At 37.3% G+C, this 27,764-nt stretch overlaps 1 protein-coding gene across 2 annotated transcripts in view; it reads left to right on the top strand.

The window, feature by feature from the left end:
* LHFPL2 (LHFPL tetraspan subfamily member 2) overlaps positions 1-27,764 on the top strand; it is a 118,116-nt gene that overhangs the window by 60,977 nt on the left and 29,375 nt on the right. The window contains exon 1 of one of the 2 annotated variants that reach the window (XM_059492291.1): positions 20,750-20,921. The exons of the other annotated variant lie outside the window; for it this stretch is intronic. The gene's annotated coding sequence lies outside the window, so the exon portion shown is untranslated. Of the gene's footprint in view, positions 1-20,749; positions 20,922-27,764 lie in introns of those variants that run through there. 2 annotated transcript variants of the gene reach the window in all.

Below are 27,764 nucleotides of genomic sequence, written 5' to 3'. Positions count from 1 at the left end.
TGCTTATTGCTGATTCTTTGCATTGTGTGTGCCAAATATGTATCATTTTGACTAGAGAAGAGTGCAAGAAGGATCTAAGAAAGAATTTTAAAAATTTAAAATACTTTAAAAAGTGAGTTTTGTAATCTTTTCATAAATATATTATTTGCACTTCTCTGTCTGTAGGTGTAGGCTGTCAAATAGAGCCTTATAAACATGCAGATAAAATCAGTGTTACTTGTGCTTAACAATTATATAATAGAAGAGAATCATAGAATCATTAAGATTGGAAAAGACCTCCAGGATCATTGAGTCCAACCTTCGACCAAACACCACCATATCAGCTAAGGACATGAAGCACCACATGCAGTTGTTTCATGAACACTTCCAGGGATGGTGACCACCATATCCCTGTGGAACCCGTTCCAATGCTTAACCACCTTTTAAGTAAAAAAATCCTTCCTAACGTCCAACCTGAACCTTCCCTTGGTGCAGTTTGAAGCCATTTCCCCTGTCACTGGCTGCCTGGGGAAAGAGACCAATGGAAGAAGAGTAAAATAATACTTCCAAAAAGCAACTGCATTTTCTTATCAAGAGATGGTTATTTGGAATAATGTAATGTTTCTAGTTGTCTGGTTTCCATGGCAGAGCCAACCTATGTGAAATATTTCATATTTAAGGGATTTTGTGCCTTTGCCTTGATTTTTTTCTTTTTCTGTTGTAATGGCCTCTGAAAAGTACGTTTACTCTTCCTTTCAAAAATTAGCATTTAGTAACAATTTAGAAAAGGCATCTCAGTTTAGAATATTTGCATTCATGTAGGTCTATATTTACTATGTCCTCTTTATTTCTGCTAGCATTTAACTAGAAAAACTAGATAAGTGAATTTAAAGTTTTTCAGCTAGTTATGGATAATTCTTTTTTGCCTACATTTTAATCTGCCCCTTGCTCCCATCCTCCACTGCCTGACAATTACCAGGACTAAACTGTTGTATCCATGTTGTATCCATGTAATCATCAGTGCACAGACAGAATGAAAGCATTATAGTCAGTTCATAAATCTATATTCAACAAAAAATACAGATATTCTTTTCTCCAATTTTGATGCTGTTTAAGAACAAGATGCTTAAGAATTGAAGAGACTCTTATTCAAACACATCTTATTAAATGCTTTTGAATTGCTTTTTGGATAGTGTTACAGATAATATAACTTACTTTATAATAATGTGCCTCAGACCAGCTAAGGGGAGAGTCCTATGACACTTTACAACAGAACAGAAACACAGCATGTGCATTAATAACCAAACTTAAAAAACAACTTGAGTGACTGTTAGCAGCAGCAGATGGAAAACCAGTGTACAGGGTTAAGTGTAGTGGTGATGATGAAACTGCACAACTGATAAGATTAACTGTGAGGATCTAATATGTTTAAATGAAAATTGAAATGATAACTTTTCCTTCATAACAAAATATGTAAATAATGTTGTCTTTCTTGTGAACACAGCAAAATCAAGTTGTCTGCATTTTATTCAAAGGCATTGCATAATTTGTCTTGGGGAAATGTTTGGAAATAGTTAAGCACTTATTTGCATAAAAATCTTCAGTTGTAGCAAAATAATTAATAAGATTTTTTACTGGAAGCAATAAATAAACAACTAAAATAAAACTCTAAAGGAGTAGATTACCTTCTGCTAATCTCTTAATAAAATTATCAGTATTTTGCCTACTCTTTTGAGCATTCATGTAGTTCCTCGCTTGTGTGTGCTCCTTTTGTTGAAATATAAGTAGGATAGAAGCTTATTAATGCCTTTTTTAATAAACATAATGGTTAGACTCTGAAATTGTATTAGGCAAGAAAGCACCAGTTATTTTTGTTTTCCATATAATATTAGGCAAAAAAGTGATTTCTTAGTGCAGGGGTGCTAAGATCCTTCCAGGACCTCACATCACGGCTGATGGTAATCCACGCTCCAGTGAGATGACTCAGCAAAAGTAGATTTTTCCTGCATGCTGAGTCTAGTTTAGACAGCATGCAAAACTTTAGATAATATAACAGTAAACAAAAAGCTGAAGACCAAAAAAGTCCTGTGTGTCTCTTTTTCCTAACACAAAACTATCACAAAAAAGTTTGCCCCATCTGGTGAACCCTGTGTAGAGCCCAACAACAAAAAACAAATACCCAAAATCTGAAATCTAATTTCAAATTTCACCTCACTTCCATTTAATAGAAACAAAAATAAAATTGGAAGTCTTTTTTCCATTTTCTTTCATTTTGTCTGTCATTAGAGGGAATAAAGGACATGTTACTGATTCAGAAAAATATTACGTTTTCAAGTTTTTCGGAAGGCACTGGGAACTTTCAGGTGGAGTAAACCACGTTGAACTAATAATTTGCTTATGGATTAGCAAATGCAATGGTTCGTTTTTGTGTTATTATTAATGGAACCTAGTGTGGTTCTTGGCATGGAGATGGCATATCACAAGCAGTGAGTAAATAGCAATTGCTGCTACAGGAAGAGGTGTGATGTAGTGCATAGAGCTGCCTGTCCCAACTCCTGCATTTGACTTCTGCCTCTGTTATTAACCTGCTAAGTCATATTAGGAAAGGTAATGAATTTCTTACTTCTCTTGTCGACTTAGATTGCAAAACCTGTTGTCCACATATTGAGGCTCTGTCCTTGTCACTGTGCTTTGTTGTCCTGTGGAGTCCTTTATTTGCTATAGTATTACAATTTTTCCTCTGAGAGTTTCCCATTAGCTCTCAGAAACGCACTGTATTATATGGAATCCTGAAAACACTTGAATATTTCTTCTACAAGAGGAAAACTAGTAATGTTTTCCACAGCATGGGTTAATATTGCATCTGGTCTTGTGCAACTCAGGCTGATGCCAAAAGGGATACTTCAGCCTGTTCTTTCCCTCTCTTGCATCAGCTCCCAGTCCCAAGTTGAGTTCAAGGTAAGCAGCTGATTCAGAAAAAACACCCCTAACTGCCAGTGAAGAAAAACTTAATCAGGAACCTATTAGGAACAAGCTGGCCCAGCTTGTCCTGTGGGTGAGAAATTACTAGATGTAACAAGAGGGACAAAGCCGCAATAAGCAGCTGGAAGTTGATGGGAAGAGTGATGCTGTTTCTTTCAGCAACAGGTAATAAATACACCAGATGAAACATAGCATGGAAGCCTAGGCTTATTAAGAGCTGCATTTTACAACCATATTTTGAACTCAACAGAAAAGTGTCTTATAATGGTTGTGACAGCCTAGCTACAGTTCTGATTATATTAGTTGCTGGTACTAGGTGTATTTTTTTCTAATACAACTTTTTAATTGTTTTTTTTTTTTCCTAAAGTAACAGTTATCTTTGTTATCTGCATTACAATTTCAAGCCATATTTCTGATGCCTAAATATAACCTTTCATTTTATTTTAATTTGAACTGAAGTCAATTTAACCCTGCAAATTGGGTGACAGGAGCTGCTCTTGATGTGATAGTTTCTACAGACCTTATATTCATAATTTCCCCTTTAAACTCCATCAAGAAACTTGATTCATCCTTGAAAATTACTTGTGTAATTGGAGTTGACTCTTTGAGGGGCATTTTTCAGTCACTGCCCTTTCTCTGAAAAATGTGCAAAACAGATTAAATTGGTTTCTTTGATCTTGCTTTCTTTGTGAGCCTCATGTACTAAGATCTTGTCTTGAAGGACCTGTCTTCCCCACTCACTGTAAGTTTCCATGAAACAAAAAGAGGGATGAACAGGACTAAGGAAGAGAGACATGAAATATTAATATGATTTTGGAAAATGGAGTGACTAACTTTAAGTGAGGAGCCTTTACACATGCTTGTGAGGACATGGATGTTTCCCGTCAGTTGCATTCATGGGTGAGGTTACTGAGTGAATTCAGCTAAGCAGGAGGAACAACAGTTCAGCAGCAGAAAAAGCAAGTGTGCCTCTGAGAATGCTGCAGCCCAAGAGGGACCCTGGCTCTCAAGCATCTGTGAAACTGACCTAGCCAATGATGTTGCTGAAATTTCACATCTGTTGTTTCTTACTGCCCACTTCTTTGGCAACGGCCAGTCTTCATTTTTTCCATTATAGGCAGCTGCTGGAACTAGAAGGAGCTTAAGCTTATTTTTCAGATGTGCTAAATAGACTACATTTTACCTTTATTCCTTCCCCCCCACCCTCTTTCTTCTACCACATACTGCAGCTTACTGACTTCTTTCCAAAGTACAGGATCTGTGAGTTGCATGCTCAACATGTGTCTGGAGATAAGCAGATGTGTTATCTTTGTGCATGCAAATAATTCTTTTAAAAACAGGGCCATCATGATGTCTGGGAAAAGAAATATTCTTGAAGAGAAACTGCCAGTGAAATCTATATAAATTGTGACAGAACTCACCAACAGTTTCATTGAAACCTGCTTTCAACCCTGGATGACTAGACTATATGAAGAAAGTAAGAGCAGAGAGCTCAATGGTGGAGCCAAGTACTTTATTACCAACTAGAAATGAGCTGCTTGAAATAATGAATTCCTTTTGCATTTCTTGAAGCTATCTTTCTATTTTTCTTCAATGTCCCCTGGGGGAATTCTCTTACATCCTTCTGGCCTTTATTGCTTTAACTATTGGAGCTGTTAGATTACTTCCCAAAGCAATTAAATGGAGGAAGGTATTACAGCCTCTAAACAAGCTGGAAAATAACCTGTTGACGGCTGTTCAAATTTGTGCATCTAAAATTTCGTAATTGGAGTGTGAGAATACAATATATTTTTCCCCAATAATTTATGGAGGCAGACGATGGAAAAAGCATTCAATGATAGTTACAAAAGAGCAAAGGTTGCTGGCTGAACTTGTTACGAATGCCAGGGAATCACCAGAATTCCTTCACTGATTTTTAAATCAGCATGAGATACTGGGTGTAACTTAATTGAGGGCATATACTAATGTATGTAGTAAGGTATCCCTGACAGTTGAGTGCTGTGGTCTGATCGTGCAGCTGCAGTTCTGCATAGGGGTAGTGCTTCCCTCAGAGCACTAGTCACAGATCCCTGCTAGGTAGTGCAGAAGGACTTGAGACAAGGCCCATATCACAGTGAGAGAACATTACCAACTTTCAGTGCCATGTAATGGATGGGAAGAATGCGTGGGAGGAGGTGAGGCAACATACCTGACCCAAAGGTGGGTCAATCTTATGCTATATACGCCTCCTAAATTACTTCAATATACCCATGAAAAATTTAAAATAAGTGTTTTATTGTTTCTAAATATTAAATGTTATAGTTTAAAAGCTTGATAAAATTCTATATTGCTGTAATTAAAAAAAAAAAAAACTGCTGTACCAAATGTAGGCTGATTATTTTCTTTGGTTTTGTGCTTTTTGTATCTCTTTAAAACTGTTTTTTTCCCTAAAGCAAAATAGTTTTGTCTACTTGTAGAAGGTTGCCATAGTCCTTTACCACATTGTTTTCTAATCCACTTCTTATAGAAATCATACAGGAAGATAAATATTTTCCTAAAGATTCTTTTGGGGGTAAAATTTAATGCAGTAGACAGTGAAAAAAATTTATAATCTCTAAAGATTTATGGATTTTATTAAATGAGGGAGAAATCTTTCCCTGCAGATAATTTTTTTTTCATGTATTGGAAAAGTTGAATCTGAGAAGAACAAAAAGAAATTCTATATTAGGGAGGTTGAAAACATCCATTGAAGCCCAACTAGTTTTCCAGATTGTGCTGAGCATATTTCTCTCATGAAATTGGCTACTATTGCTCATATTTCTTCCTGAAACTGTCAAATCCATTGGACGTATGATAATAAAATACTGTTGCATGGGCATATGTAAAGACATTATATTTAGTGCAATTAAAGCATTTTTTTAAGTCTACCTCCCCGGCATTCTCATGTATAGTTGTTATTAAGTTATTTTTATTTGTTGCTGTATTTTTTTAATGATTGTTTTCCTGGCAACTGGAGTAACTCTACCTCAGAGTTAATACTAGCATACTGAGACTGTCATGTAGAGGGGATGATGCTTTGTCTGCATGTTAAGTAATCTAAGTGAATCAAAAGAAAGTGGACCAGATGCCACGACTCTCACTTGGGAAGCCTTTATCCCATTTATTTTTATTTCTTTTAATCACTAATCTGTGTTATAGTTCCTTCTTATTAAAGGAAATGCATGAACAATAATATCACACTAATCTGTGCTGCATTTCAGCAAGTCATTTCAAAAATTCATCACTTCTGTTTTAGGATGGTGCTCAACTAACAGTAATAAAATAGGAATTAGGATTAGCTGTGCAAAATCATATTTTTTAGCATGTTGTGTGGCAGTCTGAAAGACTGCTATGTTCTTTTTTCCAAATGCGTCTGGAGGCGCAGCTCAAAACATTAAACCTACGGAACGCCTATCAGAAGTTTTGTGTGTTTAAAGGTATTTCAGTATCCTTAGAAGTAATCTGGTTATGTTGGCACACTTTTAATAATTTTACCTATTAAAGCATCAGATATCTCTACATAACCTGAGCAACCTTCTAATGTTGCCTGAGTTCAATTCAAAATGGCCAAAGTATTATATGTTTGAAGTGTATTGCAATAATCAGAGAAAAGAAATTGTTTCTTGGCTGAAGTTGTGGAATGTAGGAGTTGTCTGTAGCTGTCATGATCTAAGGAAGCACCTATAAAGTGGGAGGGGAAAAGGGTTTTCAGATACATAGATCTTCTACAATACTCTGGAAAATATACTCATGGAAATAGTACACATGAAAAAACGAGAAGTTTCTGCATTCATTTCTTAGTATCAAGTCTCAACTCCTCTGTTAAAAGCATTTCTGTTTTTAAAAGTTTACTTTGTGGAGTTTTTCAAAGGTTGATGAAAATTAGAGAAGCAGATCAAAAAAGGGATGAATAGCAAGCAAAGGAGTTTAAAAATGAAAGCCAGTGGCTAGAGAGCAAGGACACAAAGGTTGAAAGCTTAATTCCCCATCTCCCTCAAAGTAAATAACAGTTGTTCTTCCTACACCCCAAGATGGGAGATAGTAAACTTTCAGGTGCCCAAGTGTGAGGTGTTTAAAGTGTTAGACTGTTGCAGGAGCTTCTGAGGAACTTCTGAAGGTTGTGACGAGGCCACCTCAATTCAGTGTTGTGCCCAGCTGCTTTGGGGCTTTATACTAGGGTGGAAAGTATAGCAGAGAGCACAGAGCAAATACACTTCTGAGAGGGGTTTTGTTAAATCATTTTAAAACTAGACTGTAGAAAGGAGAAGAAATAAGCTTTATTACTCTGGTACACTGCAAGAAAACCACAGGGCTTACTTGCTTTCTCAGAGTGTAAGATGTTTGTGCTTAGACATCTGCAAAACCTACTACAGAGTTTTCATTCCTTTTCTTCTGTAGGCTAATGATACTGACTGTATTACAGCTTCTGCTCTGCAAGCCTTTATTCACATTGCTTAGATGTATGAAAATTCCTTTTGAGGGTGACAATCTGCTGTGAGTAAATAGAGATGTACTTAAATGTCTGGAAAAGGGACCAGGGCTGATATTGAGCCGGCTATTACTTAGTTCCATTTTCACTTCTTGCAGGGAAAAAAAGTTATTTCTACTTGAAATACACTGAAGTGTTTTGCATAAGTAAAGAGCTCAGTTTCTTCAGCTGTTGCATTACTTCCCTTTTGAAAAAATATTTTGAATCTAAACAAGGATTTTGGTTCCATTCTTTTCCTTCTTATTACAGGCTAACCAAAAATTGTCAGCTTCATAATAGATCTTGCAAAAATCCTGTTTACTCTTTGAATGAGTTCTTCAATCCATCTTTGCCATGGATATAGACATCCCTTTTACTAACTTTGTTGCATTTGATGACTGGAGAAATGGGGCAGCCTTTGTCCCCATTTGTGACTGCTGTTGTGACAGAGCAGCTAATTAGTATGTTGAGCTCAGCCCACTTGCTGAGGCCATCAGCTTCATCTGAGGCTTGTTCTTTTTCTCACAGTTTAGTAACTGAATTTTGGCGAGAGCCCTTGAGTAAGATGCTGTCCATTTGTTCTGCTAACAGCCCAGCTGTGGATATATAAAATCCCCTTTCCCTGTTGCTCCTTGCAACAACAGGTTTAATTGTTATGGGCTCATAGGAACCAATTAGATTAACAGATGTTAAAGGGAGCCAGTTTCAGGTCTTGGTGGGAAGCAGTAATTTGAGAAGCCTTGTGTAAGGGCTTGCTAACACCTAGGTGATGAGTGTCTGGGTTTGAGGCTTTGGGTGCCATGAAAATTGCATGACTTTTCTCCTGTTTGATGAGGCCAGATGGGAATGTTTTTAAGAATAGCAGCCAGAGCACATTATTACTTATTTTAGCAAATGACAGCATGTTCTAGAAGCTCATCATTGATTTTGTTGCAAATTTCCCATACTGCATTAAGCTCTGTTGAACCCTTATGTCCATGCTTGCTTGAATATGTCTTGTGGAGAGAGTTTATTTTGGGCTCTTTTTGGTTTTCCATATTAAATGGTAAGTTAGTTAAAATATGAAATATCGTAACAGTTTGATGTGACAGAGGTCTGTTTGTTCGTCTACTTAATCCATTGCGGAATCAGAATTACTTCCTGCTGGGTGCAACCTGAGAGGAAGTTTTACGTGTTGCAAATGAGGGCAGGAGAAGTTTTTTTTCCTTGTTCCTCTACTGCCTTAAGTTGTTTTGGTCAGTGCTGCAATGGCAGAATCTGCTCTCAGCAATGGTTCCGATTTACAGATGTTTATGTGGATATTGAAAGGCAGTTTGTTTATGGCTTTTCAAAAACTTAGTAGGAGTTTCAAGGCTTTTCAGAGGAGATGAATTTTGAAATATAAAACTATGTCTTCACTTGTTTTCTCAGTCACCCTCTGATTTATAAATGGTTGATTCACATGCCCACTTGTACCTTGAATAACATTTGAATCATTTTGAAATCATGGAAGAGAATAACAGCTTTTAGCAACCAAGGCCCAGTCAGTGTTGTTTACTTACTGATACTACTCATTAATTTTATTTGGTTGGTAGAGGAAAAAATAACCCAACCATAAGATTTAACTTCATCTATGTCCCTGCAGTTTTGGGCTTGTTCCATCTTATACATGGGTGAAATTGCATACCATTGCTATCAAAAGCTGTCCAATAAACACTTGTTATTCTCTGTGAGGAAAAAAAATGAAAGTTCTTTCAATTTCTGAAATTTTTACACAGCAAAGGAGACACATTGGAATTCATGTATGTGGATCTTGTTGAGCATTCACTCAGAAATTACCATTTTGTAACTGTGTCTTGGTTTTGTATCACCAAAATTTGATACAAAATAGTCTGGCATGAGACCAAGGCCTGCATGCTTAGTGTCTTGATGCATATATGTAAACTGACAGATTCCTCTCTTTCTCACCGCAGTAATGAAATTGTAAAATGTAATTATGGGCACCATGGTTGAGGCTCCTAAATGTGTGACTCAAGGAAAACACTAGATATGACTCATGATAAAATCACAAGAGCTAGAAATCATTTGAGCTCACTTGGTTTCGATAGGTATCGGCTATAGTTGCACATTTCTTTACAGGATCATGCTTGTAGGTTCAGCTAGCAGCATATTTTTGTGGTATTATCCATGCTAATAAAAAAGAAATTAATAACACTGGGAACTGTGCAGTGGTATTTTGAGGATGGAACTTTGTTTTCTGTGCCAGCTGATGAAATAATAAGTATTGATTTAAGTAATTATACCCATTGCTTCGCAAAGGGACTATATAAGTTTGACTTAATATTTGCAAAACATAATATATTCAATAATGTGACACAGAACTTTACAGTGTGATTCATTGGAAGCTAATGTAATATAAAACATAATGTATTTAGTAACAGGATCATGTTCCAAAATAGATCCATAGAGCTGGACTTTAGATATTCCTATGAATATTTACAATCTTATCCAGCAGAAACAGGAGTCAGAATAGCAGACTCTTGGGTGAAGAGAAAGTGAGACCATTTTCCGCTTGAATTTAGTCTATAGATCAGTTCTATATTCTCAGGTGTTTGTGTATGTTAGTCGCATTTGCTAACTGGCAAAGAGTGCAATGATGCAGTATCTATTGTATAGGTCCAGCAATGTGTATCATGCCTAAATCAGTGAGAATTATATGAAGTTACATATTTTGTCAGATTTTCCAACCAGGGTGGCCTAATCCACCCAATTTCTTTACACATTTTTAAAATGTTGGTGATGTTAAAACTTAGAGTGGTCAACACAACTGTAAGAGTCGTTATATGATCCACCTGGATTTAATACTTGAAGTGAGAAACAGCTGTGGCTTTTGCAAGAGCTATTCATGTGCTGTTTGTGTGCATGCAATTACATTTGAACAAGGAAGGGTGTATCTGTATCTGTAGTGACGCAGGTACACGTCTGCCCAGTATTCTCTGAAGGTATGTGTAAAATTCCAGTTGGCTGCAGTGAGAGCTACTACGCCTTTAGTAGTGAAGTATATGTTGAAACACACCTCATGATAAAACAGTCCTCTAGAACTTCACAGAATTTCGCATGTTATTTGAAAAATCCTGCAAAAAGTTCTTCCTAGAACACTATTAAGTGGCTTTATTTCTTCTACCTCATTATATTTGAGGGTTTTTTTCACTTTGGGAGTCCATAAATCACAGGATTAAAAGAGGCTCAGAGAGAAATGTTGCAGATAATAGCCATGGATATTTCAGAAGTCTGAGAAGAGGAGAGCAAGAGATAGAGAACAGTATATAAAACACTGGACCTTTTGTCATTGTGCTAATTATTTTTGGACCAAAAGCATTGTTCATCTTTGGGACATGAGTATATTAAGATGGAAAAATCCATTGAATCTTTTGTGAATGGCTGATACTCTCCTGCTTTTTAATTTATAAATAGTTTGCAACTCACAGCTTAATTTGTTTAAATTCTTTGATTTGAGGATCAAGAAAAAGATCTAGTTAGACTGAACTCTCTCAGGGCATTAACAGTCTGATATTTCTATGACATAGTCTAGAACAAAGTCTGTTGAGTAAAACTTGTATCATTTGATATAAATTTCTTACAGCAAAATAGATGGTTTTGCCATGGAAAAGTTATTTTTAAAGTGATGGAATGAAGTGGTTTGCTGACATGTAAAGAAGTACATGCTGCAGTAAGGAATATGTTATTTTAATTAAATGAATGGACAAGTCTTTGTGATCTTATTATTCTGATCAGCTCTTGATAAAGATCTAGACAGAGTTTTCCAGTTGCTAAAGCATTTTGCTGACTTGTGCATGATGGCTAACACAATAAGTGTTGACAGCAGCTGTACTGATTAACATACTGGCTTTATAATTTTTATAAAATTAGAGGCATTGCCCCAGATAATTATTACTACCTTTGATTTTTAAATGTTAGCATTGATGTTACTTATTACTGGATAGTATTATATCTGTTAGTTGTAGCTGAACAGAATTACCTTCTTGCTCCTTTTGAAAGGCAAATTGAACTGTGCCCCTTTGTTTCAAGGCAGAGCTCAGCTTTCGGTGCAGAGCAGTTCTTGGGTAGATGAATTGTCCTTTCTAAAGTAGAAGAGGCTAAGGGGAGCTAGAGTTTTGCAGAAGGAGAAAAGAAAATCTTGAGATGCTAAATCACACAGACATTTGGTAAGTTGTATGCCTTACATTAGTGAATCAAGAGCAGATTCCAGTCCTTTCTTTGGTAAGTGGAAAGCTTTCCTATAGCTATATTCAAAGAAAAGCATTCCATACTGCTTAACTTCCACTTCTTTTCAGCCATTGTAGGAATACACTCCAGAGTTTGCAGTGTTGTAGAAACTATAAATTATGTAGCTTCTGTCACTGCAGTATTCTACCACAGTATTTTGTTTACCTATAGCTGCCACCTTTGAAATGCAGAGTTGCTTCATACAGTTCTTTCTTTTTCTAAGGTGACATTTACATTTTATAAAAATAATTAGTATTCAAGCAATGATTTTACGTCTGAGAGACAATTTGTAGTTCTTTATCTAAAGAGAGGGTGCTACTGTACCTTTAGTGAGAGCAACCATTTTGGTTGTGTTAATGTACGACCGAAGTGGGGACAGTGAAGTTTGATCTGTAAGTTCTAAGATGGTCCTCCTGAAAGTGAGTGATGGTATTGGGGTTTTTTTCTTATCCCAGGGTTAATAAGAAAACACTAGCTATTTACAAAGTCTGATGTTCTCAGATTCAAAGTCTTACTGCTATCCTACTCACATTTTCAAGATGACTTTTACCGCAGAAAGGGAAAGAAAATAGAGATGCAGAGCAAATGGGAGGCTGATAGATAAGCTCCTATAGCAGCAGTTTGAGTGTTGGTCAATAACAAGTATATACCATGCTTGTTTGGAAAAGGATATTGAGCCAAGACTGTTTTGAATGTCCTTTTATCAAATCTCCTTCTAACTTAGTGTTCTCCAGAACAGTTTGCAATTGTTTCAACTTGCCATTTACCAGTTGATGCTGCCTGATAACAAGCTCATGAAGAATTTCCTGTGAACTTTCTTAAAACCTGAAACTTTATGATGTCAGTATTTTTCACAGGTCTGTATTACAGACTTTGACAAAAATGGAATTGTTAGCACAAACTGGAGAGATTAGTTTTCTCTGAAACAGCAAGCAAAGCTGGACACAGTTCATCCAGAAGTCCTGAGTTGTGTCCTTGTTCACTCATACTAGGCAAAGATTTTGAAAGTCTTATCTGTGTTTGATCTAATTAGCTCTTGTGTTGAAGGAGATTTCGAATGATTTCTCTTCCCCATATAGACTATGTCTTTTAGCTGTAGTGCATAAGTGTTTCTTTGTTTGTTTTGCTTTGTTTTACATACTTTTTGGTAGGATGTTGGTTTGGGGACATTTTTTTTTCTCCCAGTGCAGAATGAAAAAAATTTCCAGGAAGGGACAATAACTGTCCAGCAGAAAAAAAATTGCATATTAATGCTAAAAATCACTAAAATACTTTGAAAAGAACTTCTTGCTATGTTGGTTAGAAAACTGGGTCATCTGTATGTTTCATTACTGTGGTTTGATTTATATTGTCTAATTGCACCTAGATTTTTTGGGACTTTAGAAATGTCCATTCCATTAGGAAAAGGGGTAGTTCTTTGTTTAAAGAAAAATTTCTGGCAGGAGGTAAGAAAGTCTGTAAATACACACACCTCTTTTGTATGTGTACATCTTTGCAAAATTTTCACTGAAATATAAGTGCCTGTTTTATCATAATCAGGGGCTGTTGTGGGTTGCTGGCTGAAAACAGTTTGAGTCCTTGAATAAGATGCAGCGTACACTGAAGCTGGATTCCTCTGTACAGTCTATTTTGTTGGCTTTTATTTTAATTTTTTTTAAGAAAGAGTGGCTGCACATTAATTCTTCAATAGGAGTGGGAAAATATTTGATCAATTTGATAAAGGGACTTGGCAGGGATTCATTTTATAACAAAACATGGCTTGGAAGTTTGGAGCAGTGAATCATACCTTGGTTTCTCTTTTTTGTTTAAATAACTTATTTGGGAAACAAGCTAAATGAGTTTGCTTGAGGGCAGTGTAGGAGAGGGTGGACAGAAACATTTTGTCCAAGTCTATGCTGGTATGAATTTTCATTGGATTTTAGTGTGTTGAGTTTGTATTTCATTTATACTGTCAGACTTTATGGATAATGTCTCCTCAGAGGTGATGGGCGTCAATGTCAGGCCAAACCCTTAGCTTCTATTTTGGTGTGCTGATAACATATGAACAGCATGTGGAAGAGGCAATGCAGTGGCTTCACCAGTGCTGCTGAGCATCAAGGACTGTCTCTGGTACATGAAAGTGGTGATGTATGATCTGGGATCTTCTACATCACTTTTATTTCATATGCTGTTTTTGTGCATATTTATGTTAGGCCAGCAAATCTGTTTTGTGGTGTACAGTTCCTCTGCAGAAATCAGAAGTAAAATTGTGAGAAGGGAGAAATTTTTAGATCAACTTATTTCTGTAAACTTCCTGGTTGATTGTATTAATTTTGGAGGAGACATCTGGAAATCCTGGCTCCAAATATGTTAAAACTCAGCAGGCAGCTGTTAGTAAACATACAGAGGAACATCTGCAGCAGCTGCAGCATGACTTTCTGTGCCTCTCCTCAAGACCTAGCTTCAATGACAACTTCTCTTACAATCTATCTATTTAAGACTTTGATGTAGAAGTGAAGAGAAGCAGATGTAAGATGTGATCTCTCTGAATTACTAGTGGGTATTATAAAACAACAGAGATGCAAGTGGCTTACCAGCTGTTTCCAGTTAGCCATGACTTCTTGTGTAACTTGGTGGTGATGCTTTAAGTCAGGGATGGAAGAGTATGGGTTTCTCTTCCACTAATACAATGTAAATATTTGCACAGGAGAAAAACAATTACGCAGAGCATTATTCAGTAAGGTTGCGAGTCCCAAACATGGAATCATAGTGATTATCTTTGTTTAAAAAAAAACGGAAAATTTTGTAAGGCTAGATGATTACATATGCTATCTTCATGATACTTTTCAGGCCATTAATATCTTTATATTCCAGTATTTCATTCACTTGAATGCTTTCTGTTTTCAGCATGCATTCTCCCATCTTCACATGAGGCGTAACATGTTTCCTCAATTTGTCTGGTTTACCTCATTAGTTTGTCATAATTTTCCTTTGTTCTTCTAATGCCAGCCAAAATGGAGACATTTGCTTCTTTTATTTGTAGTTAAATATTATGAATCGCAACAGTGGCAGGGAAGAACAACCAACAGGACAGGCAGGCTGAGTGACAGGGTGAGCTTCTGCAGCTGCTCCAGTCTGACAGCATTCATGCAGCGAGTTTTGCAAAAGGTCAGGTCTGCCAGTAGCAGCAGAGCTTTTGTTTGGAGGATAAGGTAGATGATTACAAAAAGCTGATACCTTTGGGTAAAGACTGAGGAAGTTTGTTGCTGATTTTCTATAAGTTAATGCAGGATTTCTTTGAAAGAGGAGATAGAGCAGTGGTAATTTGTTTCTTCCTAGAGATGTGTGGAAAATGGGACAGATGGATATCTGTGATATAGCGTTAAGAGCATGGACTGGCAACACATGGAATTCTTGCTTTGCCTTGCTGCCATTGTGGTTCAGTGGTCCATTTTATGATTATACTGGTAGACCAAGGTCAAACACACCCCGACAGAAGAGTACGATCTTATTTTTTAAGGACCTCTGAACTGGATCTGCATTATTCTGCTTTAATTGTTTGTTAAAATGTTCTCATTCTAGCTATTGAAGAAGGCAGTTTAAACCTTTGATGAGCATGGCAAATCTCTTCCTTTTGTCAGGACCGACTTCTGGCCTTTAAATGCCATTTTCATCAACCCATGAAAGGAAAATTTAAATTAAGCTTTCATTCTTCCTACTTAAATAGAAGCTTCTTACTTAAAACAGAAATCTGACTACAGGCATCAGCTTCTTGTGTAAGGACTTAGCTTTGACTTGCCAAAAGTTTGTCTTAAAAGATATAAAACGTTTTCCCTTGCTCTTAGGATAATAGCAACAACAGTGACAAATGGAGAGCCTATAGATTGCACTTCATGGGGTAGAACTGAGTGACAGGGAGGGAAAGGTAAATACAAGTGTCCTTCCTTTTTTCTTTGCCAAATGTTGTATTAACTTTATAGAAAGAAGCTAGACAGAAATTGAGAAGTCTGAATTTAAATTACAATGAAACACAACGGGAAAATCAACTGAATCCACACCTAGGAAGCTTAATTTTTATTTATTTTTTTGGAAGGACAGCTACCAACAGAATGAACTAATGTTGAGCTTAAAGGTCATTAAAAGGTTATTTTCAATTAGTAAGGTGTCTCGTAGCTGAATACAATTTACTAGAGAAGAAACTTTTTTCAACTGCTGTACATATTTTTCCTATGTGATTTTCCTTTAATTCTATGAGATTAGAGAGTATATTTTCTCTGTAGCTTCTAATGTATGTAATGCAGTACTCTTGGAATTGGATACATTTTGAATATTATTTTCAGACTTGTTTCAAACATTTGTCAGCTCTAGCTGATGGCTGTAGTTGAAGAGTAATGGATTGTTTTCAGCTTTGTGAATGGTGTTATTCAGCAAGTGGATGTTAGAAGCATTGAAATTCAACTTGCAGAGCTCCTCATAGCAAAAAGCAGTTTTTCTCTCAAAAGGGTTGTTTGTGTTTTGGGTTTTTTAAAGTAGCCCACCCCAGTAATCTTTAATCCTGCAAGACTGGGATTAATTGCTGTGGACACAAAACCCAGGCACATTTGTATATTTATTATGTAAGTAAGGAGAATTTAAAAAGAAGCATATTCTTATAGTCTACTATGTGAATAATGTTTGCATTACAAAAATGAAAGTAAAGAAGGATGTTTTACTTTCTTTACTGTCAGAGGCTTCTGTTAAGAAGAATGAGGTGGCTGGCTGAGAAAATATCCCAAATAGATTGTGAAAACTTTGAGTTTCACTTAGGATCTTACTCTTATTGCTAATGCAATAACCTGGGACTTTGGGCATCAAATGGCAGTTTGGCCCACCTCACAGCATTTCCCATATTGGCATGTACTATGCACACTTCTTGCCAGTTAGCTCTACCCCACGCAAGCCCTTTTAATGCTTTCAAGGTTCCTTTGTTAATTCAGTTCTTCAGCCTCTGTTACACTGTGAAAAGCCCTGAAGGGCTGACTTTTGTCATTTGCGTAGGTGACTAAAACAGGATTTTGTTAGAGAGCCTTAATATGTGGCTTAAGTAAGAGAATATTCCATCAATAATTGCTTTTTTCCATTTTGGTATTCTATTTTCAATCTCCATGGCTAAATCAGTGCTAAAAGCTTTTACAAAATCTGCCTGGCAGTATAATTTATGATTAGACCTGAGGGATGAAGGCTGACTCAGCAATGTATTTCACATAAACAAGTGTGCTTAGAGTTATGGGTTGAAAAGGCAATTTCTCTGGCACACAGGCAATGTAGGACATTTTCAAAGCCTAGACAAACAGAGACAATGCAAAAAAAAAAAAATCAAAGAAGGGAATATTTCATGCTCTGACTTGTAATTTTAATTGTTTTGGGGGTTTTTGTTGTTCTCACATGCCAAGCTAGCAGCAAAAGCTTGCTATTCTTTTACCTACATTTTGAAGATTGTGTGTCTAAATCCAAGTTCCTGAAAAGAAATGCTTGCTTTTGGAGTGTCTGAACTCTTTTAGGAACATAATGTACTTTCTTCTTCAGCATGGTGTAATAAGTGGGTTAAACCCAAATACATATCAGATACTTCTCTGACAGGTTTGAAATCTAAAAAATGGCTGAATGTGCTCCTCCCTGTAAAGTATTCTGGGGAGTGGGTTGAACCGATTAAATACAACTTCTTCAAGATTGACTGTAAACTCTTACGCAAGTTTCAAATCTATATTCAGTATTATTAGATTTGGTTTTTAACCTATTTTGTCAGTAACGAGTACCTTAATTTTCCCTGTTAAGAATAGGACTGCTTGTTTGTCTGATTGACCTGGACATTTCGTAAGAAAAGCATGGACCAAAAGGAACCTTCTGCTAAACTTATATGTCCTTCCCTCTCTGACCTCCAACTTGTTTGTTGAACTATGTTGCTGGGGAGTTTTTCCCTTAGAATTTCAATTTTTGAATCAGCCTTTGGGACATACAGTTTAGAATATGGTATGACATCCTGACTACCCAGGAAATATTTTCACAATAGCAAAATCTTGTCTTGACAAAATGCAACTGCTAATGAGTAATTACTGCTGAAAATAAATGGCAGTTGAACTGAATAGATCATTACTGTGTGAAAGTGGAATCATGTGACAAACACATCTGAAATCTCTGTTTTGTCCAAATAGGCAGTGAAGTATCTACATTGAAATCTTTAACTGAAGTAGTTTTTTCTCTTCCTGTTACTTCTTCATCTAACACTTTCAAGGGACTTCATTTATTTCTCAGCTCACATTAGCACAATGGAATTTTAGGTTGAAAATAACTGAGGAATTTAATTCGGATATTTCATAAATAAATTGAATTTTGTCTCAAATAGATTTTTATTGTGTGTTTCACAACTGTGTTTATTTATAAACTTACAGAGTCTGCAGTTTAATCAAGCCTAATCTTTCCCCAGCACCCGCAGGAACTCCCAGTGATACAAACATTTGGGAATTCTAATTGCATATACAGTGTTACCTAAATCCTTTCATCTCTCTCAGAGAAATTCTTTCCTGTCTGTTATTTAGAAACAAAATTACTGAAGTTAGTATTCACTCTTCCTGAAGGGAAAAAGGAAAATGTGATTTTTTTTTTTAAGTACAAATTTATTAATGTACTTATTATTTGGTGGAAGCTGAGTCTTGTTGGTTTCTTTACTGTGTGTACTTAAAGACATCTTACAGATGTACTTTATTTTTCTATGTGATACACACTTGAAACAGTTTTTAAACTAAATATTTATTGCAGTTGGAATGTTTAAATATAAATGTTAACACTGATTATTTAAAACTCTGAGAGGACATATTTTGTGTTCAGGATTAGTATACCCAACTTACATGAGTGAGTGTAAAGGTGTTTTCAATTAAGCATGTAATATTAAAAGCACTGAGCACTTGACAGTCTAGAAAGAGATGGAGTTTCTCAAAAAATATATTCCACCTTCCAGGAGCCCAGAGAAGCCTCCACCAGAGGCCTCCTGTCACTAATCCTATGTTGGGAAGGCATATCTAATGTTCTGATTTCAAAAGCATCCTGCAATAAAATCAGTATATTGAAGGTAAGAACAAAGGCTGGAAAAAAGTAGATTGCTGGTACTAGATAAGCAAACCAACTGGAAGTTTGTTCTTTGAGAGCTTACTTGGCCAGTGTGTGTATATTTAGTGTTTTCTAACGTGCATGTGTAGTTGTAGTTCTGTTAAGCTCCCACGAGGAAATGAGCTCTGAGACAGAACTTGGAGGATAGTCATGGTAGATGATGTCAGGAAGAGAGCTCAGGCCAAAAAAGCCCTGAATGCAGCACAAGAATGTGATGCAATAATCTTTGATTCTTGCTGCAGACTGCTCAGTGTGTGGTGGGGTTTTTGTTGCTTTTCCCGTTTTTTCCCAAGTGCACAAGTCTAACCTGTCAGCTGCTGTGATGAGTGATGCTGGTCTGTAGCTGGAGAGTGGTGTGGCAAGCCGTTCCCGATTTCAGGACATTTCATGCTGCAGATCTGTGATGCAGACCCAGCTCTGTCCAGAGGACTGTGGGGAAGGGAGAGGCCACAGCCAGATTTGTCTGTCTGTGCAATAAGGATTGATCTGCAGGGAATAATTTGGAAAGCTAAGGCGTCCACGTCTTTCTGCATGCTCAGGATAATCAGCAGCTTCATGATTACAATTAGCATCCTTGCTCCTAACTCATGGTGTGAAGAGAGCTGTTCTTCCCAGGTCTCTCTGAAACTTTGGGGAGTCTTGCCTGGCACTCTCTGACATGTATGTGGGGGACCACAGGCTTCTTGTGTGACCCACGCTGGTCACAGCAGCCCACCTGCTCAGTGTCAGAGCCAAAGGCTGGGCTGTTCAGCGCAGGGGCAGAAGTGCTGCTCCCAGGCCACTTGCTGCTGTAATTTTCAAACCAAGTGTTGCATCTGGGAGCTGGATCACCCCATCCCTTTTTTGAGGTGGGTTTAAGGGCTTATTTATTTATTTTAACCAGGAGGGTTGCCAGGATTTGGTGTTGTGGTGGGTCAAAGAGCTGTTATGTATGAAGAATAGAAAGGGACCTCTTCAGAGCTTGTCTGGAGTGTATTGTTTGAGTATGGGTACAATTGTAATGTGGGTAAAGGAGGAAGAACTTTTAATGAAGACAGAAGAACTATTTTTCTAGTTTTAATCTGGAAGTGGGTGGGCTGCCCCTGGATAAAATTGGACCAATGTGACTGAACTACAGAAAAATAAGAGTGACTGCATAAAACTATATTGTTTTCTAACCACGTAGATATGAGCTAAACAATAAAGATGAGTTCTCTGTGGGTAATATACTGCACACCAACCAGTGAGTCACTGAAGCATTGCTAGAGTGAAATAATTCCAGCATGTGACTTGACTTGTGACTCTGAATGAAGAAATACCAGTCATTTTGATGTTTTCTGGAAGAACTTTTTTTTTTTTTTTTCTAGGGGCCCCAATCAATGGGGAGATTTAAGCAATTGTTATGTCCCACTGTAACTTTTGTAATAACGTCCTCCAACTTGTCATGGTGAAGGCCTTTATCTGACAAGAAGGGGGAGGCCTTGGTTTTCTCCCCTGTGCTCCATGGGGTCTGGTTCTGCCCAATGGGGTGCATTTCATCTTCACTGGGAGCCAGTGCAACTCGCACACTGAGAAAATGCCTCTGTACTTCCTTCCTGGTTTTCTTCCCTACCCTTCTCTTCTTGATTAACTTTTTACTGGCTTGTCAGATTCAGTCACCTCATGGAGGGATCCAGTGGTTACCAGAATGGTAAAAGGAATTAAGAAAGTCTGTCAGGGAATGGGAGGAAAAGGATCGTGTTTGGTCTCCAAGGAGGAGACCAAGGCTGGCTCTGCTGTAGCATCTAATTCCACTCTTCACAGTGCGTGTGTGGACATTGTAAAGTCATGATTCAGATGTTAAACAAGGGACCTTTGAGAATGCTGTCATGCAGAGTTTTAAAATGTAAGGAAATGCCAGAATTGTGGATGCTAAATAAATTCTGTACACTTCTAGGTGCTTTTCATCTGTTACTGTTACCACTGATTTGCTATCCCTGAGTAAGTTGGTTGGGCTGCCTCCTGGAGAGACCTTAACTGTTTCTTCACTAGTGAGCTCTGTCTCACTGATCCAGATTCTCCATCCTCTTCCAGCTCACTTCATTACTTCACCCCACCCAGTCTCCAGGTATGATGTGGCTATTGTTGGTTTTTTTGTGTGTGCTTGGTGGTTGTTTTCTTGGGTTTAGTTTTTGAAGTTCTTTCACTGTTTCCTTCTTAAACAACCCCCCAGCATGGCCCTTTGCATAGCTCAGTCACTGGCAGGAGAAGGAAAAGCATGCTCTGAATTGAGCTTTGATTTCAGCTCTGATCCAACATGGTCCATGGCTGATTGAAATCACGTGTTGTCCCCCAGGGTGGGTGACTGCTCTGCTGGTCTCAGCAGGACTCCAGCTTGACAGAAAGGTATACAGAGTAAGAATGCAGACTATGGAGGTTTGAGTCACTGGGCAAGCCTACAAAAGGCCTCTAGCTGCCAAATCAGGGTAGATATGCACCCCTCAGTGTGATGAACCATCTGATGGAGTAGTTTATGTACACTTACAAAGCTTTCTTTCTTGAAGAAAAACTCACCAAATGCTTTTAATACTGCAAAACACATCGTCATTTTCTAGAACATCTAAATTGTTTGGCTGAAACTTGTGCAAAAAAATTCAGCCTCAGGCAGGCATCTGGTGTGGAAAGTTTCAGCCCAAACTGCTATTTTGGCAAAGTTGTAAGCAATGAAAATACATTTTAAGAGTGGAAAGTGTTGAATAATCTTTGTACTAAGGCAGAACTTATATTTTGGTGGATAAAGGGAACCTGTGATGAAGTCTGAGCCTGAACTGCAATAACTTTCGTTCCACTTTCCTGTAAAGGGATGCCCTTACCCAACTTGAAATTTGCCATCAAACAGCTGTGTCAATTGAACATTTTTCTAGCACTTACATAGTTACTTTATGCAGCCTTAGCTGTTACCACAGGGAATATGGAGAGGCTCTGGGCTAACATAACTATAACTTGAGGAAAAAATGACCTTAGATTGCGATATCATACAAAAGCATTCTTGCAGGTTCCTGCAGCACACTGTAAATGTCGACAGGAAGACAAGCAGAAGATTCTGTTATAGGATCTAGTTTTATAATTATTTCTGGACCATTTTGAGCATATGCATCACCTGGGCTGGAAATTACTGCAAACTCCCTTGGGTGTCTTGCATCTGCATCCCAGAGGAGGTGTTCAAGAAACACTGCAACTGCCCTGCACATCCTGTTTTGATTTGGTTGATTTATTGTCCTGTAATTTATAGAGTGGCCATGTGAAGGGCATGAACCTCAAGTTTGACTGATTGCACTGTATAAGAAAGCTCTTTTCAGTTCACCCTGAAATTCTTACCACACTTCTGTCCAGCCATTCAGGCTTACCCCAGCCACAGCTGCTTTCATAGCTCCTGCTGAAACTTGAAACTGGAAGAAAGGTAGAGAAAATCTTTATACGTTTTTTTTTTAATGGTAACCCTACACAAATTTTTTTCTGTTCCATTGTGTTTCTTATGCTCTATTCAGTGCTGCAGTTGTTTTTACAACTACCCATATAGGATTCTGGTTTGTGTTTAAGGTCAAAATTGTTTGTTGGACAAAACGATAATCTGTGGTGGGTTTATGGGCTGATTGTGAACCATAACTCTGTTTCTAGGGTCCTAGCAATATCACTTCAGTTACTATCATATCTACTCTTCCATATGAATCAAGGCTTCTTATATCTTCCCTCATGTCACATTTTTAAGACCTTTGGCCATTGATCTCTCTTGCCATCTGTGTGTATTTTGCTGAAATGTGAAGCAAGAAGCTGGATGCTTTGAAAGTGCATGTAACCACTGCTTTCTGTGTTTTGGTGGGAGTATGAACACATCTCTGAATTAGAACATTTTAGTTTTGTCTTTGTCCTCTTTTTCTTTTGATTCCTACTCAGTTGTGACCCATTTTACATTCACTTCCTTTTCTATAGTACTGCTAGCTGTTCTTCAGTCTGTATTTATATACTTCTCTTTCTTGCTACTTGCCCTCATTGAATGTTGTCTTCTTTGATTTCATGCTAGTTTATGTTGTACTTTTAGGAAATACTTGAATTATGCTATGTCCAGATTCCTGGATGCTTCAATTGGTTTTAAAAAAATAAAAATAAAACTTCATTTGCTGTCCCCTTTCAGACAGGGGGAGAATGGAACAGTTTTGATGTAGGGTTCATTCTGATCCTGTCTCCCTTTAAGATCCCCTTCCCACCCCATCCCCACCTCCTCTTTTTTTTTTTTTCCCCATTGCCAGAAACATTCCAGATCTCTCTGTCTGCAGTTCTCTGGACATCTGAGCACATACATACATTCTTGAGATATAGCAAAAGATTATCTGCTTCTCATGTACTATTTCTAGCTGAGAAAGCAGCATAGCTGTTTCAAAGTGCATGAGTATCCTATTAGGCCTTTTCCTTTTTTTTTCAGTTAATCTCATTGGTGTTAGTTAATTCATAGCCCTTGATATACACCAAGGCTTCAAGTTCATTGTGTTTATGATATGCAATTACTCCAGGCAGATCCAATTACTGACTTCTATTTCAATAAATTGCATTCCTCTACATGAATGCCTCTTGGATTTCTCTACTAAAGATCATGTCTGCATACAGTGAAAGGTTGTAAGGGTTACCTTTGATTTAATCACTTTTAGCATACTCTATTTTTTTTTTTTTACTGTCTTTTCCAAATACAGTTTTGGAAAACCCCTAATTGTATTTTCTGATGGTTGTTTGATGGACTTTGTGTAACTACTGTCTGAGCTCACAATATGGCAACACAGCATAAGAATTTTTGTGACATGGGTAGTCTTCTAGTGTTAACAGCATATATGGAGAATGTGAATAAAATCTAAGTATGGGTTTTAGTTCTGAGGAAGAACAGGCAACTCCGCTTTCCGTAGAGGGCTAGTGCTCAGCCTTGTTGGGTTCAGGATGTGTCAGATATGCATTCATTCTCAACTAAGTTTCTCCATTACCTGTTTTCTTTAGAAGCTGTTTCCCAGTGATTTCATGTTGCATGTTTATTCTTCAGAACTTTTAAAAGGTCACTCATCATTTCAAGGGCTCTCTCAGATAATTAGTAATCGGAGTCTCACTTCCTGAATACCAGCCGATCTAAGTGAAAACATAGTAACTGAGTCACATTGTTATTTAGTTTCTAAGATTACAGTTGTAGATGTGTGTTTTGTGTCCAAAGAAGCTTTTACTCCTGTGATCAAATAGCAAGGCAAGACTCATGGAAAAGATGAGTTCATAAACTGTTGGCAATTAAATTAGAATTTTTAAATTATACTGAACATTTACAATATCCTATGAAATCTTTCTCTGCAGGAGGAAAAAAAAAATCTATGCAAACTTATTTACTGTTTCAAAATCTTCACTGTAGTTCAGAAGTCTGACATGTCTATAGCCTTGGTGTTCTGTATTACTGTCTTCTGGGAACTAAATTCAGACAGTGTCACTGACCAGAGGGATTTGTATCTTAATATTCTGGTGGGTACATGAAAGCATTTTACCAACTCAGAGATCACTATCATAGTCTGTATTTGTTTTGTGCTTTAAGCAACAATTTTGACTAGGAGCTAAGTAATATTATGCATTAATATATCTTTACATCTGCAAAATATATCTAACAACTTTTTTCAAAATAAAACAAAATACACATTCCCATCACTCCACATCAAAAAGCATTGCCTGAATTTTGTTGTTGGAAAAAAACGGGCCTTAAATTCTAGTTTTCATGGCAGGAAGACAAGGTGGATGGGATGTATTCTCCTTTTTCTCTCTGTCTAGTTTTTACAGAGCATCAGTTTGATGGCATCCGTAACAGTTTATGCATATTGGAATAACAGTATCTCCCTGCAAAACTCTGGTGGAGCACGACTTTGAATTACTTTTGATGTGTTTTACTATTGTCAGACTTAAAAATCTGCTCTATGCTAATGCTACTTTTCTCAAGTTAAAAATGAATTTTTAAGAACTATGTTCTTTGTATGCTACCTCACTTAATCAACCAAGGTATAGTATATTCTTAAAATGGCATGCCTTTGAAAAATGTGCAGTATCCCCAGTTTTTAACTATTAATGCAAATACAACTTATGTCTACAAGACAGGGAGGGAAAAAGACAAATTGAGGTTTTCTGTTAATTGTTTGCATCCTTCATTTGTCTTATAAAGGAATTACTTATTTGTGAGTGATAAGTGTACATAAGTACACTGCAAACAAACCTAAATGAATGCTTTTTTTTCCTCTGCTGTCTTAGAAAGCAAATGAGGGAATGGACAAGTCGACATTATTTTTCTCAGTGTTGCTAGGCACTTGTTTTTTGATGGTTTCAAACAAGCTTAGGGTAATTCCGGCTTTCCGAGCAATGTTAGTATTAGCTCATCACGATCTTCAGGACATGACTCTGCAGAGTGAAGGGAAACTGCTGTTAATCTTAGCAGCTGTATAGAGCTCTTGAAGGCTGTGATCCCTCATTTAGATGACTTTCAATGGCAGCCTACCATTAGGAAACTGGGTTATTTGGACTTTGAAAATGGGATGATGAATCCATATTTAGTGTAACTCAAGTTGTCTTCAGCAGCATTCTTCTGTGCATTTTTTCATAGTATTTTCAAGAGACAAAATATAATTTAAGTTGCACAGAGGGATCACTGCCTGCTTGAATACCCTTCTTGGTCTTCTCCTTCCACAGGAATAGTAATTTAAGTTTTGGGATTTAGCATGTCATTCTAAAGAAACAGTCAATTTAAAGGTTAGACTTACTTCCATAATCTCATGTTCTTTATGGATTTAAGGGAGTTGCTTATAAGAGTTTATAGGTTTCCTGTTTCTTGGTCTTAGTTGAGTACAGGTTGAATTTTTTACCCTCCACCATTATATTCTTCAATACAGATATGTTACTGCTGTTTGATAAATATCAGTCTTTTGTATTAAACTTATTTTTACAAATTCCCCAAGAGTTTCCAAAGATTAAACAGTGATTGACCATTCTTTTGCACACATTTAAATTATCTGCCATTCTTTTACAGCTTTTTGTAGAATTCAGTATCACTTTTCCTATGTAATCATTTAACATTTGTATTATAAGACTTCTGGTAATGTCACTTTTTGTACTGGCGAGTGTTGAAAACAATCTGTAAGGTGCAAGGATACCTTCTTGTGTCAGACCTTCCCCAGGTCAGTCCAACTGTTTTTGCTCCAGTGCTGCCAAGAAGGGGTGGTGCTGCTGAGGTGGCCTGCTGGGTTTTCTTGGGGAATGGCACAGACTCTCTGAGTTGGCTGTCAGCAGTCAGGCTCTTGGAGTGTGAACAAGCTACCAGTCTCCACACAGGTACAGTGGAATTTCCAGCATTCCTATTGTTCCTCTTCATATTTTAGCACACTGTTGTTGTCTCAGATTACAGTAATACTGCATTGACCTTCTCTTATGCATGCAGCTTTCCTGTACAGGTTATTATAACAGCCTGTGTTTTCATTCCCATAGTGTGCTTTGTTCCACCATGCTCTTCCTCTCACCAGCTGGTTCCTATTTATTTATTTTCTTTTTAACTGCATTTGCATAAAGACGTGGATGTTTTACTGTTACTTTGCTTCCTCACCAGCTTGCAACTGCTCCAGAGTTATTTTTAGTATTTCACCTTATCTCTTCCTTGCATTTGTTTGTGGTTTAAGTACTTTCTGCTTATTGTTTCTTTTTATAGCTTCCTGTGGAAAAAAAAAAAAACACCCCCCCCCCTAAGAAACCAACCCTTAAACAAAACTGAGTTTGAAAACAAGGGAGAGGATTGTTTTACTGTTTTACTGGGTATGACTGTGACCAGCATGCTATTTTGACATTTCTGACACACACATCTAATCTAACCTAACCTGTCATGTTTGTTTGTTTATAAACCAACCAACTAGACCATTTGTATATGATCTTGTTGTAACAGGTCATAAAAAAGCTGAAATCTGGTTCACACAGGTTTTTCAACATTTGGGGAAAGGAGCTATGCGCATTCTTGTTCTTTCAGCATGTTTCATTGTAGTTTCAACTGTTTTTAAGCCCTCCTGAATACAAGACAGTGTCTGTGGAATACAGAGGATTGGGGTGTGCACATGCTGCAAGCAGTGTTTCGCTCCATGTACAATTTCTGCAGTTTTCTATTTCAGCCTGCAGTGGGGAGACAAGTACTGGATGTATCCTAGGTAAAAGGACTAAGACTCTGCTAAAGGCTTTAGAATTTTTCTGATAATTTGTTAAACATTTTTAAGTGAATACTGGTGTTCTTCTCTTGTTATTCTAGTATTTTGTAAAAGCATTGGAGAGTTCAGTACAGCTGCAAGCACTCAGAAGCCTTAAATCACACTGCCAAGGTCATGATCATGATGAGCAAATACAAATATTGCTTATAGGGCAGGAATTACCCTAAGTTTGGTTTTGAAACTGTAAAAAATAAGTGTTTAGCAGTGCCATATTAAGAAAGAAAAATAAAAAAGGATAACTTTGGTGTCTAATATCTTGTGCTTTCTATGTTCCTTTTCCCTAAATAGGATAGCAGATTTTGATTATAGTAAAAAGCGAACAAAGTAGTTCTTTCCTTTCTTGGAAAAAACATGCACAGTAAACCAATGTGAATGTTCTTGAAGCCAAAGACACACACCTTGGGCACAGAAAAACACAATTGCCACCGATTGTGGCATTTCCTGCACCAGTTTGTGTATGTCTCTTCCAGTCCAGAGGAAATGGATTTTTCTGTGAATTTTGGTGAAAGATAAGCAATTTTTTTTTTGTGATCTATCCAGAATTACTGAGACAGCATCTTAAAACAATGCTGCAAAACAGGGATCACCTTCAGTGCAGATGACACCAGCAACGAAGCCAGTGGTGACAGCTTCACCATCAAAGCCTGGTGCATGCTGAGTTTTTCCAA

The sequence above is a fragment of the Ammospiza nelsoni genome, chromosome Z (assembly GCF_027579445.1).
Source record: "Ammospiza nelsoni isolate bAmmNel1 chromosome Z, bAmmNel1.pri, whole genome shotgun sequence".
Taxonomy (NCBI): domain Eukaryota; kingdom Metazoa; phylum Chordata; class Aves; order Passeriformes; family Passerellidae; genus Ammospiza; species Ammospiza nelsoni.
This window is presented reverse-complemented; position numbering and strand designations above follow the sequence as displayed.